Source organism: Mustelus asterias, unplaced genomic scaffold (genome assembly GCF_964213995.1).
Source record: "Mustelus asterias unplaced genomic scaffold, sMusAst1.hap1.1 HAP1_SCAFFOLD_342, whole genome shotgun sequence".
Classification (NCBI taxonomy): domain Eukaryota; kingdom Metazoa; phylum Chordata; class Chondrichthyes; order Carcharhiniformes; family Triakidae; genus Mustelus; species Mustelus asterias.
This window is the reverse complement of record NW_027590302.1, coordinates 58,968-73,014: the sequence shown is the minus strand read 5'-3', so window position 1 is coordinate 73,014 and position 14,047 is coordinate 58,968. Positions and strand designations below refer to the sequence as shown.

Here is a 14,047-nt window from a genome sequence, read left to right as displayed (position 1 = left end):
TTGCAAGGTAAAATCTGTTTTGGTAATTAGTCAGATTTTACCGTTTACATTGACACTGAATTATGAAACTTTTTCCCGCACTCTTCATTGAAAAGCATTTGGAAATGTTTCTGTCCGGTTTCGAACCGTTGGAAGCGAAAGTGATAATTGCACTGGAGTGTTTGTTATATGTTGTCATTGGCTGAACACATCACTGGTGTTGAAACAGAAGGCGCCATTTTGCAGGAGAAAGCTGTTTGTGGCGAAAGTGGCGTTAAAATTAAAGTAACAAAAGCAGCGTGGATAAATTAAATTCTAAAACACACTGTAAGCTGCTGGTCTGGTGATTAGAGTTTGACTCTTTCCCTGCTGTTTAGATTACTGGTCTAGAATTTAACATTTATTGCTCTCATCCAAACTGTGAAAACTGTGAGTTATTGCCTGGATGAAGATACAAAACATAATTTCGCCTCGTGTCCTTCAGTGAAGAACCTGAGCAAATTCAACAGGAGGTTCTCTTGTCATTTCTGGCAGGAAATTGGGAAGAGACGAGCTTAAGGACAGTTTAAATGATGCCGGCCCTTCACTGCAGCTTATTGTGTTTCTGACATGAGGTGATTTCTGTTTGTTGCGCAGTTCAGGTTTACCTGAATCAGAGAAGGAGCAGGCTCATGCTTCCTGATGGCCTTTCCAAGTTTCATTGCTTTTATTGAATTTCAGTAACATTATCATTAAATAACATGATCGCGATGTATTTCGAAGTGGTAGCGTGGCCGAGCGGTCGAAGGCGCTGGATTAAGGCTCCAGTCTCTGCGGAGGCGTGGGTTCGAATCCCACCGCTGCCAAAATAGATTTGCGTTTTGGTCTAACAGCTCAGATTGAGTGCAGGAGTGCGTGCGGTGTCGTTTTCGTCATGAACAATGAGCAGGGACATTGCCAACTTGAAACATTGCTGGGGTAAAGCAGCGTGTGTGCAAGTGGCTCCTTTCGAGAGCGCAAACACAGGCTGAATTTCTGACTGCCGAGTTGAACAACCTGATGAAGGAGCAGTTCTCCTGAAAGTTCGCAATTCCAAATAAGCTTGTTGGACTTTTAACTGGTGAGAATTCTTATTGTACCCACTCCAGTCCAACGCCAGCATCTTTGCATCATGATATAAATAACAGGATTACAAACAGTGAGACTGTATTCCCTGCCCAGGAATTAAGGTGATGGACTTGAATTTTCTAACTGAAATTCAAATCCTATCATGTACACTTCCCATCATTCCTCGTTCTAACCAGATATTTTCAGAATTAACCTGGCTCTTGTGATAACCACCGAACTACAGAAACACGGTGATGACCTCGGGGCAAGCAGATCCGGTTTACTGAAGAAACAACTAGACTGGCTCCAGAAGCCCATCTTTTGCCCACAGCAATTGATATTGCATTGTCTCTGCTGATTTTTCCTGTCAAAATGAATAATGATACTTCCTACTGCATTAAAGTTTCGTAATAACATGTTCGAGAAAAAGTATTCATGACGTGTAAAGCAAATCAACTGAACACCTGAAATTTGCGGCATTTGATCACTTTCCCCCACAAATGCTGCTGCCTCGAATTCAATGCCTCAGAACACTCATCAACGCTTTTAACAGAGGTGATCCCTATCAGATCTGGTGCTGCAGGGAACGTAATTAGTGGAGTAGGATTGGCTCACATGTCCCATGGAGTCTCCTCCGCAATTTAAGGAGATCATGACGAATCCCAGGAATCAACATCAATTTCCAAACGTATCCTGATGGCCCTTCATTCCCTTAGATTCCAAAAATATCTCCCCCTGAAACTTCAATATTCTCATTAAAAGAGGATCTACAGACCTCTGGCGAAGGGTCACCCAGACTCGAATCGTTGACTCTATTCTCTCTCCGTAGATGCTGCCAGACCTGCTGAGATGTTCCAGCATTGTCTGTTTCTGTTTCAGATTCCAGCATCCGCAGTATTTTGCTTTTACCGCCACCATTTACATTCCCTTTGATTTATTTTCCATCACAACTTTGTCAACTCTTCCCCACGGCTCCCACCCTCACACAACATATCCCACACTTAAAGTATCAATCTTGTCCTCTTTTCCTGTCTTCGGCTTTGATGACTGACCATACAGATTTGACATGTTGGCTCTATTCTCTCTCCAGAGATGCCGTCATGCCTGTTGAGATTTTCGAGCATTTTAAGTTTTTCTTTTAAGTTCCAGAATCTGCAGTAATTTGCTGTTGACTGAAGGAGTCATTCGTGTTCAATCTAAACATGAGGTTGTTTTTTCCCGACAAACGTTTCTCGAGTGTTTGAAAAGCGCTGCAATGTATCGGTCAGATTAAAGTGCTAATTTGTATCTTCCCTGGTGGTCCAGTGGTTAGGATTTGGCGCTTTCACCGCCGCGGCCCGGGTTCGATTCCCGGTCAGGGAATGTAGATTTTATAGCTGCCGACCAGCACATGATTTAGGAGGGGCTGAAATTACTTCCCGATCGATAACAGGAATGATCATTGTGCCAGTTTGAGCTCCCTGGAGAAACAAAATAATCCCATTTGCACAATCCCGTCAATTGTCTCCGGCAATTTTTCATTACATTCCCCTTGCTGCTTCCTCCTGTCAAAATGAATAATAATGCATTCTGCTCCACTAAATTTCACTGTAGCTCACCACATTCACAGATCATTCGTAACCTCTGCGTCTTCTGTAGCTTCTTGTGGTAAATCTGCTGAACAACATCAGAGATTTGTATCTCATTGTTCATCATTACTGTCTCCATTGCTTCATTCCAGGTCACGGTCGCGACAGACATAGTCACACAGTCATTCTACCTTCTGCAGCAAATGATATACTCTTCCTTTGCTATCAGATACTTTCACCTCCAGAAACTGATTACATGATAAGTAAAATGTTCTGTTTCGTTGACAGTTTATCATCAATCCCGGGCCTTGGAGGTGAATGGATTGACTCTGAACGACTTGACCACCTGGCCTCCAGCATCACCAGCTAAATGTTGCCTTATCCATCACTCCTTGTTTCATTGAATCATCCTCCCTAGCTTTATATCACCGAACATCCGTTTTGTTCTTTTCTCAGGTTGATTCATGGCGTTACCATCAGAAAATGTTGGAAATACTCGGCAGGTCAGTTAATGTTTCGTGGCAAATGCGTGATTATTTCTGAAAGTTGAATTACCCTGAAATTGAAAACATTTGGAAATTTTTCAGTAAAGGTGAAATACTGCTCATGCTGGAACCTGAAACACAAAAAAAAGTACTTGAAAATCTCAGCAGGTCTGGCAGCATCTGTGAAGAGAGAACAGAGCCAATGTGTCGAATCAGGAAATCTGATGAAGGGTCATCCAGATTTGAAACGTTTGTTTCCTCACAGATTTTTGTCAATCCTGCTGAGATTTTCCATCATTTTCTATTCCTGTTTAATAAGTTTCTGCTCAGGATTGAACCAGAAATTTGCATGTGTACGGCGCCCGTGATAAGTACCACACTGCAGAAAGGCTGCGATGCAATGATGTAAGGAAACTGGCTCCACAAACACGTCAATTACCTACAGCAATTTATATTTGCATTGTGTCTGCTGGTACCACCTGTTAAAATGTTTAATGATACAATCTACTGCGTAGAATTCGTGTGATAACACGCACGACCTACCTTGCATTAAATTGTCCAGTCCTCAGCCCAGGTATCAGTGCCGTTGAAAATAAGGAGCCGTTTTCTCTGTTGGAATGGCACGCAGCAGCTCGGCTGTCTGCCCCTGAAATATGCACGTTTACTGCGCGCATCACAGCAGAGTGGAACAGAGACCTTTCCTTTTCCAGATCTCTGAATTTGACGCACCTTTTTGCCAAGTGAAATCTATTAAGCGCAATGCTTGGTTACTGCGCATTCCCTCCGGTGCAGTCACCACCCCGGGTCTCATCTTTGAGAATAGACTCGGTAGAGGGGACATCGAACAATGGGGTGTCTGTGAATTGCCAAAGTGGCTTGGCGATCAACGCTGAAACTGGAAATTACAATGAACATTTTGCTGTCTCTCTCTCTCCCACTCTCTCACTTACAGCATTAGATTAAGCCAAAAGCCTCTCGACTTTCGATGTTGACAGTGGAGAAATTGTTAGAAGGGAATGAATAAACGAGAAGGAGTTATGAGAGCCGAGAGGCAGGTTGAATGTTTGGTGGATGTGCTGGGAAGTGTGTGCGCGATATGAGTAGTGTGGAGGAGGTGAATAGGTTCGCGCTCTCTTGTGGCCGGAGCTGACATGATTTTGCAAGTTGAAGATTTTAAATGTGCAGTTCCTGCCGTGAGCAGCAGGGGGCGGTAAAAGTGAGGTGGATATTGAGGAGGCAAAGAATGGGGAGAGTGAGGAAAGTGGGAATTGCAGAATGGTGCGTGTGAGCGTGTAGGGCTGGTGGAGAGTTGGTTGGTCAAAAGTGTGTGTACTTGGTTTTGGTGTCCTTGTGTAGTTTGCTGTGGTGATGGCATTGGATGTGAGAGTGAATGAAAGGGGCAGCAGAGGGAGTGAGTGTGGAGGCAGGCAGAGAGGCATCGGGTTTGTCTGCATTGAGGGAACGGCAAAATACTTTGTTTGCTGCGATTGAAGGTGTGGAGAAAAGGATGCGTCTCGCTGTATTGGTCAGGCGGCACTGCTGTTCCTATTCACAGGTGCTATCCCACTACTGAGGAGCACAGGGGATTTGACCTGCTCCGTTTCCGACCTGGGCCGGTTCACCCCTCCTTAGCGCACCTGGTGCTCCCAGAGTCCTCTCGGAACACCATGCGGATACTGATCTTAGTGTGAACACCCGATCAGCACAGAGAACAACAGCCCAGAACTCGCGACCTCAGGCAACCCAGCAGCCTCAGCCTCCCAGCAGCGGGGTTACAGGTGCGCGCCACAACACCCGGCACACGCAATGCTTGATTCAGCCGCCTTCAGTTCAAACAGCAGCAAGAGCTCGAATACAGACATCACTGCAAATATAATAGGCTGCTTCACTGACTCAACTGGTAATAATTTGAGGACGCTTCAACTTTGAATGCTCAAGTTAGTCGAATTGACAACGTAAATTCATTTGTGCGAATTATTCTTTGTTTCATGGAACCTGTGTGAATATGTTCACTCAGTTCAGTCCTCAGCCCAGGTATCAGTGCCGTTGAAAATAAGGAGCCGTTTTCTCTGTTGGAATGGCACGCAGCAGCTCGGCTGTCTGCCCCTGAAATTCGCGCGTTTACTGCGCGCATCACAGCAGAGTGGAACAGAGACCTTTCCTTTTCCAGATCTCTGAATTTGACGCACCTTTTTGCCAAGTGAAATCTATTGAGCGCAATGCTTGGTTACTGCGCGTTCTCTCCGGTGCAGTCACCACCCCGGGTCTTATCTTTGAGAATAGACTCGCTCGAGGGGACATCGAATAATGGGGTGTCTGTGAATTGCCAAAGTGGCTTGGCGATCAACGCTGAAACTGGAAATTACAATGAACATTTTGCTGTCTCTCTCTCTCTCTCTCCCACTCTCTCATTTACAGCATTAGATTGAGTCAAAAGCGTCTAGACTTTCGATGTTGACAGTGGAGAAATTGTCAGAAGGGAATGAATAAACGAGAAGGAGTTATGAGAGCCGAGAGACAGGTTGAATGTTTGGTGGATGTGCTGGGAAGTGTGTGCGCGATATGAGTAGTGTGGAGGAGGTGAATAGGTTCGCGCTCTCTTGTGGCCGTGGCTGACATGATTGTGCAAGTTGAAGATTTTAAAAGTGCAGTTCCTGCCGTGAGCAGCAGGGAGCAGTAAAAGTGAGGTGGATATTGAGGAGGCAAAGAATGGGGAGAGTGAGGAAAGTGGGAATTGCAGAATGGTGCGTGTGAGCGTGCAGGGCTGGTGGGGAGTTGGTTGGTCAAAAGTGTGTGTACTTGGTTTTGGTTTACTTGCGTAGTTTGCTGTGGTGATGGCATTGGGTGTGAGAGTGAATGAAAGGGGCAGCAGTGGGAGTGCGTGTGGAGGCAGGCAGAGAGGCATCGGGTTTCTCTGCATTGATGGGAACGGCAAAATAGTTTGTTTGCTGCGATTGAAGGTGTGGAGAAAAGGAAGCGTCTCGCTGTATTGGTCAGGCGGCACTGCTGTTTCTATTCACAGGTGCTATCCCACTGTCGAAGAGCACAGGGGATTTGACCTGCTCCGTTCCCGACCTGGGCCGGTTCACCCCTCCTTAGCACACCTGGTGCTCCCAGAGTCCTCTTGGAACACCACGCGGATACTGATCTTAGTGTGGACACCCGATCGGCACAGAGAACAACAGCCCAGAACTCCCGACCTCAAGCAATCCAGCAGCCTCAGCCTCCCAGCAGCGGGATTACAGGTGCGCGCCACAGCACCCGGCAAACGGAATCCTTGATTCAGCCGCCTTCAGTTCAAACAGCAGCAAGAGCTCGAATGCAGACATCACTGCAAATATAATAGGCTGCTTCACCGACTCAACTGACCATAATTTGAGGAAGCTTCAACTTTGTGTGCTCAAGTTAGTCTAATTGACATCTTAAAATTCATTTGTGCGAATTTTTGTTTGTATTCATGGAACCTGTGTGAATCTGTTCACTCAGTCCCGCCCTCAGCCCAGGTATCAGTGCCGTTGAAAATAAGGAGCCGTTTTCCCTGTTGGAATGGCACGCAGCAGCTCGGCTGTCTGCCCCTGAAATACACGCGTTTACTGCGCGCATCACAGCAGAGTGGAACAGAGACCTTTCCTTTTCCAGATCTCTGAATGTGACGCAGTGTTTTGCCAATTGGAAGCTATGATACCAGAAGACCATGAGACATAGAACATAGATAAACTACAGCACAAACAAGCCCTTCGGCCCACAAGTTGCGCCGGTCATGTCCCTACCTACCTCGGCCTATATATAGGCTTACCTATAACCCTCAATCCTATTAAGTCCCATGTACTCATCCAGGAGTCTCTTAAAAGACCCTAACGAGTTTGCCTCCACCACCATTGACGGCAGCCGATTCCACTCACCCACCACCCTCCGAGTGAAAAACTTACCACTAACATCTCCCCTGTACCTACACTCCAGCACCTTAAACCTGTGTCCTCTTGTAGCAGCCATTTCAGCCCTGGGAAAAAGCCTCTGAGAATCCACCCGATCCATACCTCTCAACATCTTGTACACCTCTATCACGTCACCTCTCATCCTTCGTCTCTCCAAGGAGAAAAGACCGAGCTCCCTCAACCTATCCTGATAAGGCATGCCACCCAATCCAGGCAACATCCTTGTAAATCTTCTCTGCACTCTTTCAATAATTTCTACATCCTTCCTGTAATGAGGCGACCAGAACGGAGCACAATACTCTACGTGGCGTCTGACGAGGGTCTTATAAAGCTGCATCATTATCTCCCGACTCCTAAACTCAATCCCTCGATTGATGAAGGCCAGCACACCATACGCCTTCTTAACCACCTCCTCTACCTGTGAGGCCGATTTAAGAGTCCGATGGACCTGGACCCCAAGGTCCTTCTGATCCTCTGCACTGCTTACCCTTGATATTATACTCCTTCATCCCATTTGACCTGCCAAAATGTACCACTACACATTTATCCGGGTTCCAAAATGTCCCACTACACATTTATCTGGGTTATCTGTGTTGTTTAAGTTTTTATGTAAACTTTTATCGTGCCTGTATAATATTTCACTCCTTTGTTTAGGTTCCTTCACAATTGAATTTCATAATGGACACATCACTGTGAAGAGGTCAGTCAGAATTATCAGCAAGGATTAATCAGCACTTTCTAATTGGAGATGTTAATCAGTGGAACCTCTCACACACAGATTTGCAGAAAAGATTAATTAATTTAGGACTGAAGTAAAGTTCGTAATTTTATTGTTAACTTTATGAACAGGTTCTTGTTGAGGATTCTTGAATTAAGGAGAAAGATCACAGAAGGTGCTTTTAAAAAGGAACATTGCAGCTCTGAAAATCAGTGACATCTCCAGAATATTAAACTCCAGCCAGGGGCCGCATGGTGGTACAGTGGTTAGCACTGCTACCTCTTATTACCAGCGATCCGGGTTCGATTCCGGGCTTGGGTCATTGTGTGGAGTTTGCATGTTCTCCCCGTGCTTTGTAGATTTCTTCCAGGTGCCCCTGTTCCCTCCCACAGTCTGAAAGATGTGCTAGTTAGGTGCATTAACCCGAACAGGCACCGGAGTTTGGTAATTAGGGGCATTTCTCAGTAAGTTCATTGCAGTGTTAATGAAGCCTTGCTTGTGACTAATAATTTTTTTTAAAAAAAACTTTAAAGTTATAGGGATGATAACATCAGCAGAAACAAACCAGATATTGTCAGACTATCAATCCAGGCTGTGATTAAAAGCAGAATCCAATCCTTGCAGTCTATTATGAATTTGCTGGTGTCTCAGCTTGTGAATGCTTTTCCACACAAGGAGCAGGTGAAAGGCCTCTCCCCAGAGGAGTGCGTCGGTGAGTCAGAAGGTTGGATGACTGCTTGAAACTCTTTCCACAGGTACTGCAGCTGAATGGATTCTCCTGAGTGTGAGTGCGGTGGTGGGACTGGAGGGTGAATAACCGAGTGAATCCCTTCCCACACACCGAGCAGGTGAATGGTCTCTCCCCAGTGTGAAGTTAGTTGCTGATGTCTCACCAGATCAAATGACTGGGAGAATTTCTTCCCACACATGGAGCAGCTGAATGGTCTCTCCCCGGTGTGAGTGCGTTGGTGAGCAGTCAGGGTGGATGACTGTCCAAAACTCTTTCCACAGGAGGTGCAGCTGAATGGTTTCTCCTCAGTGTGAGTGCGTTGGTGAGCAGTCAGTTTGGATGACTGTCCAAAACTCTTTCCACAGGAGGTGCAGCTGAATGGTTTCTCCTCAATGTGAATTTGCTTGTGTGTCCAAAGGCCAGATGACCGAGTGAATCTCTCACTGCACACAGAGCAGGTGAATGGCTTCTTCCCAGTGTGAATCCACTGGTATGTAGCGAGGCTGGATGTGCTGTTGAACCTCTTCCCACAGTGAGTGCAGCTGAAGGGCCTCTCCTCAATGTGAATTCTCTGGTGTAACATCAGGTAGGTTGTCTTGGTAAATCCCTTCCCACACACACAACAGAGGAATGGTTTCTCCCCAGTGTGAATGTATCGATGGATTTCCAGCTGGAATGAAGATTTGAATCCTTTACCACAGGCCCCACATTTCCAAGGTTTCTCCATGGTGCCAGTGTCCTTGTGTCTCTCCAGGTTAGAGGGTCAGTTGAAGTCTCGTCCACACATAGAACAGGAGGTGCAGCTGAATGGCCTCTCCCCAGTGTGAACTCGCTGATGACTCACTAGACTGGATGACTGAGTGAATCCCTGTCCACAGACTGAACAGGTGAAAGGCCTCTCCCCAGTGTGAATTCGCTGGTGTTCTTCAAGGCTGTGTGAATACCTGAACCTCTTTTCACAGGACGTGCAGCTGAACGGCTTCTCCTCAGAGTGAATTCACTGGTGTGTCACCAGGTTGGAGGACTTTGTGAATCCCTTCCCACATGGAGCAGGTGAATGGCCTCTCCCCAGTGTGAACCCGCTGATGTTGACTGAGATCGGATGAAGACCTGAAACTTTTTCCACAGTGAGTGCAGCTGAACAACTACTCCTCAGTGTGAATGCGCTGGTGTAACATGAGGCCGGTTGGCTGAGTAAATCCCTTTCCACACACACAACAGGTGAATGGCCGCTCGCCAGTGTGAATGCGTCGGTGATTGTCCAACAGGGATGGGTAATTGAATCCTTTCCCACAGTCCTCACATTTCCATGGTTTCTCCATGGTGCCGGTGTCCTTGTGTCTCTCCAGGTTGGATGATTAGTTGAAGCCTTGTCCACACACAGAACACGTGTATGGTTTCTCCTCGCTGTGAATGCTGCAATGTTTTATTAGGCTGTGCAACTGATTGAAGCTTTCTGCAGTCCGTTCACTGGAACACTCTCGGGGGTGTGTGTGTGTGTCGGTGCTTTTCCAGTCACACTGAAGTTTAAAATCTTTCCCTCAGACAGAACAAACGAACAATTCTCATTTAATCCTCAAAGGTGATGATATTCAGGTCCTGGTGAACCAGCTGACTGTCAGATGAAATTTGGCATGAATTTTGGTTTCCCATCTGTAATCCTCTTAATATTCTGTAAAAGGAGTTCACAAAAGTCATCACTGACAGTCCATTTTGAACAGACAATTCCAGTTTCTCCTGAACATTTTTTCCTCTCTCGTTCCCCCAAATCTGTAAATCTCGTCCCACACACTCTCCCTCCTCCCCGGGCTGAAATCCAAAGTAAGACTTTTAACAACACCAGGAAATTTCCACTCCATCTTACGAAGGAGCAGCGCTCCGAAAGCTAATGGCATTTGCCACCAAATAAACCTGTTGGATTTTAACGTGGTGTTGTTAAAACTCTTACTGTGTTTACCCCAGTCCAACGCCGGCATCTCCACATCCTGAAATCCAAACCCATCTCCCCATTTCTTTCCTCCACTCCCAGTTTTCTCCCTCCCTCTCCTCTGTCTGGGTTCAGTTCTCCAGCTCCGTCTGCAGACTGACAATAAAACCAATGGGTCTTATTGGGGGTGTTGGGGCCTCCAGCGGGTGTTTGTGAATCCTCCCCGCCCACCTCACAATGCCCCGGGGTGATTGACGGCAGGTCCGGACCAATAAAACAGGGAGCGGTTGGTCCTCCAACCAATCGGAGGGGGGGGGGCCGGGGTGGCGGCGGGAGGCCCGAGGCTTTCTCAGTGCGCATGCTCCGGGCCGCACAGGATCCCGATGGAGGGAATCTGGGCCTGTTCTGGGGAAAAGCCCGAGCTGATTTCCCCGGTTCACAACCCGCTCCCGAGCTTTGTATTCGGGGCTTGGGGCCTGACATCCACCGGCCGGCTCCATCCCCCCCTCATTCCCCACCTGCCGGCTCCATCCCCCCCTCATTCCCCACCCGCCGGCTCCATCCCCCCCTCATTCCCCACCCGCCGGCTCCATCCCCCCCTCATTCCCCACCCGCCGGCTCCGTCTCCCCCCCCTCATTCCCCACCCGCCGGCTCTGTCCCTCCCTCATTCCCCACCCGCCGGCTCCATCCCCCCCTCATTCCCCACCCGCCGGCTCCATCCCCCCCCTCATTCCCCACCCGCCGGCTCCATCCCTCCCTCATTCCCCACCCGCCGGCTCCATCCCCCCCTCATTCCCCACCCGCCGGCTCCATCCCCCCCCTCATTCCCCACCCGCCAGCTCCATCCCTCCCTCATTCCCCACCCGCCGGCTCCATCCCCCCCATTCCCCACTCGCCAGCTCCATCCCCCCCTCATTCCCCACCCGCCGGCTCCATCCCCCCCTCATTCCCCACCCGCCGGCTCCATCCCCCCCTCATTCCCCACCCGCCGGCTCCATCCCCCCCCTCATTCCCCACCCGCCGGCTCCATCCCCCCCCTCATTCCCCACCCGCCGGCTCCATCCCCCCCATTCCCCACTCGCCGGCTCCATCCCCCCCCTCATTCCCCACCCGCCGGCTCCATCCCCCCCCTCATTCCCCACCCGCCGGCTCCATCCCTCCCTCATTCCCCACCCGCCGGCTCCATCCCCCCCTCTTCCCCCACCGCCGGCTCCATCCCCCCCTCTTCCCCCACCGCCGGCTCCATCCCACCCTCATTCCCCACCCACCGGATCCATCCAAAGAACAAAGAACAATACAGCACAGGAACAGGCCCTTTGGCCCTCCAAGCCCATGCCGCTCCCTGGTCCAAACTAGACCATTCTTTTGTATCCCTCCATTCCCACCCACCGGCTCCATCCCCCCCTCATTCCCCACCCGCCGGTTTCTGATGCAATGAGAATTTCCAGCGCCTCAATCCTGAGCTCCCAGCGGCACTGCGCATGCTCCACATCACAATGCCCGGGCAGTGATTGACGGTAACTCTGGACCAATAGGATGAGGGGGCGGAGCTGGAGGACCGAGCGGGAGCAGCTGGTCCTCCGAACAGTGGTTACCGTTGCTGCCTCATGGCGCCAGGGACCCGGGTTCAATTCTGGCCTCGGGTGTGGAGTTTGCATGTTCTCCCCGAATTTAACGTGGGTTTCCTCCGGTTTCCTCCCACAGCTCAAACATGTACGGATTTCATGGATTGACCATGATGAATATGTGGGGTTGCGGAGATAGGACAGAGGAAACGGCCTGGGTGAATGCTGGTTCGGCGAGTCGGTGCAGACCAGATGGGCTGAAGGGCCTCTTTCTCCACTGTCGGGATTCTATGGTTCAATCGGAGTGAATGAGGGAAATATCTGAGCCCAGATTGGCGGAGACTCTGCATCATTATGAAAGCTGCTTTCTTTCAAACTCCACGAGAAAAATGGACCTTTTTGTTTGTGGTTTTAAGCAGATGATGGGAAAGGAAGGGATCTGGGAAGTAGCAGACACTTTATGTTGCTTTGGGAGAGTGGGACCTGTGTAGATGTCATGTTTCACATAACACACAGTCAGCTTGTGGTTTCAGCCTGAAGACAAATCTCCTAATTGTATAATTGAAATCAGTCAATGGAATTTTCAGGAAATTGTCTGCTTGGAGAGGAAGATTTATGTTACAGTAAATGAAAAGCAGAACAGACTGACACCTAAACACAGAGATCCACAAACACTCTCTCCCTCTGTCTCACATAGAAGCATCCTTTCCTCACATACAGATACAGGCACATGCGCGCAGCTATATTCCTCAATACTCACACGCTCACGTATACACCAACTCCCACACATAAACACACAAGGGATACTTCATGTCCTTTTGGGCAGACAACACCTGCCAACCTGACTAATTTTGGAGTTAAAGTGTTCATGTAAGGGCCAAAAATTGCAAGGGAATCAAGGAAAAAATGATGCTCCAAAGATGATGTTGTTTTGACCATTCAATTCCACCTCTTTATTTGAACCTTAAATCTATACTGAACCACGCTTGGTACAGATACAACAGCAAAACATTAACATTGAGTGATCATTGCCACCTATGCAGTGTATAGACTGAGGTGATCAATCATATATTTGCTGTCAGGCATGGAAATGTTTGTCTGAAAAATGTAATGTCGGTGTGGTGGAAATCTGAGAAGTGATACATATCTCGATATATTTGGATATATGTTTGGATTTTGATCTCTGGAAATTGGGGAGTATTTGTGCAGAATTGTCCCTCATGAAATTAAATGAGTGTGGTAGAGTCCATGATGAGATGGACATGCAGAAGAGCAGAAGAAATGGACTTGAAGTCAAATGATCATTTCTCACAACTACAAGATTTATTGCAGTGATTAGTCAAGGCTCCTCCAATTGCACCTTCCAATCTTGTGAACTCTGAACCTAAAAGATCATGGACAGCAGGTGTGTATGAACTCCACCGCCTTCACGTTCCCCTCCAAATTGCACACCATCCTGACTTGGAATTATATTGCTATTATATTGCATTGCATCATTGTCACTGCATTGAAATCGTGGATCACCTCCCAAAGAGAAGTGGGGCGTGTACTGACACCATATGGACTGCAGCTGATCAAGAAGTTGGCTCACCACCATTTTGGAGTGTGGCTTTTGCCAGCCACACCCACATATCATGAAGTAAAAATCCATGTGTGCTAATCTTAACACCTTGTGAAGTAAACCTCAAAATTTCAAAATACCCCACTCATTGAGGGAAATATGCAAAGCTAATGTGTAAAAAGTAGCTGCATCTTGCTTGTTTCTGTACAGGATTTAGATATTACTATTTCCACAGCCTTCAGTAAAATCAATGGCATAAAATCAATTTCCGAAATAATTGAGATTCTAAGGGCAGCACAGTGGTTAGCACTACTGCCTCACAGCGCCAGTGACCCAGGTTTGATTCCTGGCTTGGGGCACTGTCTTTGCAGAATATGCCTGTTCTGCCAGTGTCTGTGTGTGTTTTCCTTCTTGGTGCTCTGGTTTCCTGCCACAGTCCAAAGACGTGCTGGTTGGGTGCATTGGCCATGCTAAATTCTCCCTCAGCGTACC

The 14,047-nt window shown here is 48.0% G+C and overlaps 2 non-coding genes across 2 annotated transcripts; both read left to right on the top strand.

Annotated features, from left to right (window-relative positions):
- Positions 1-742: 742 nt before the first annotated feature.
- On the top strand, positions 743-824 carry trnal-aag (transfer RNA leucine (anticodon AAG)). The gene has a single exon. It is a non-coding gene; the product is annotated as a tRNA-Leu (tRNA).
- Positions 825-2,355: 1,531 nt separating this feature from the next.
- On the top strand, positions 2,356-2,427 carry trnae-uuc (transfer RNA glutamic acid (anticodon UUC)). The gene has a single exon. It is a non-coding gene; the product is annotated as a tRNA-Glu (tRNA).
- Positions 2,428-14,047: the final 11,620 nt, after the last annotated feature.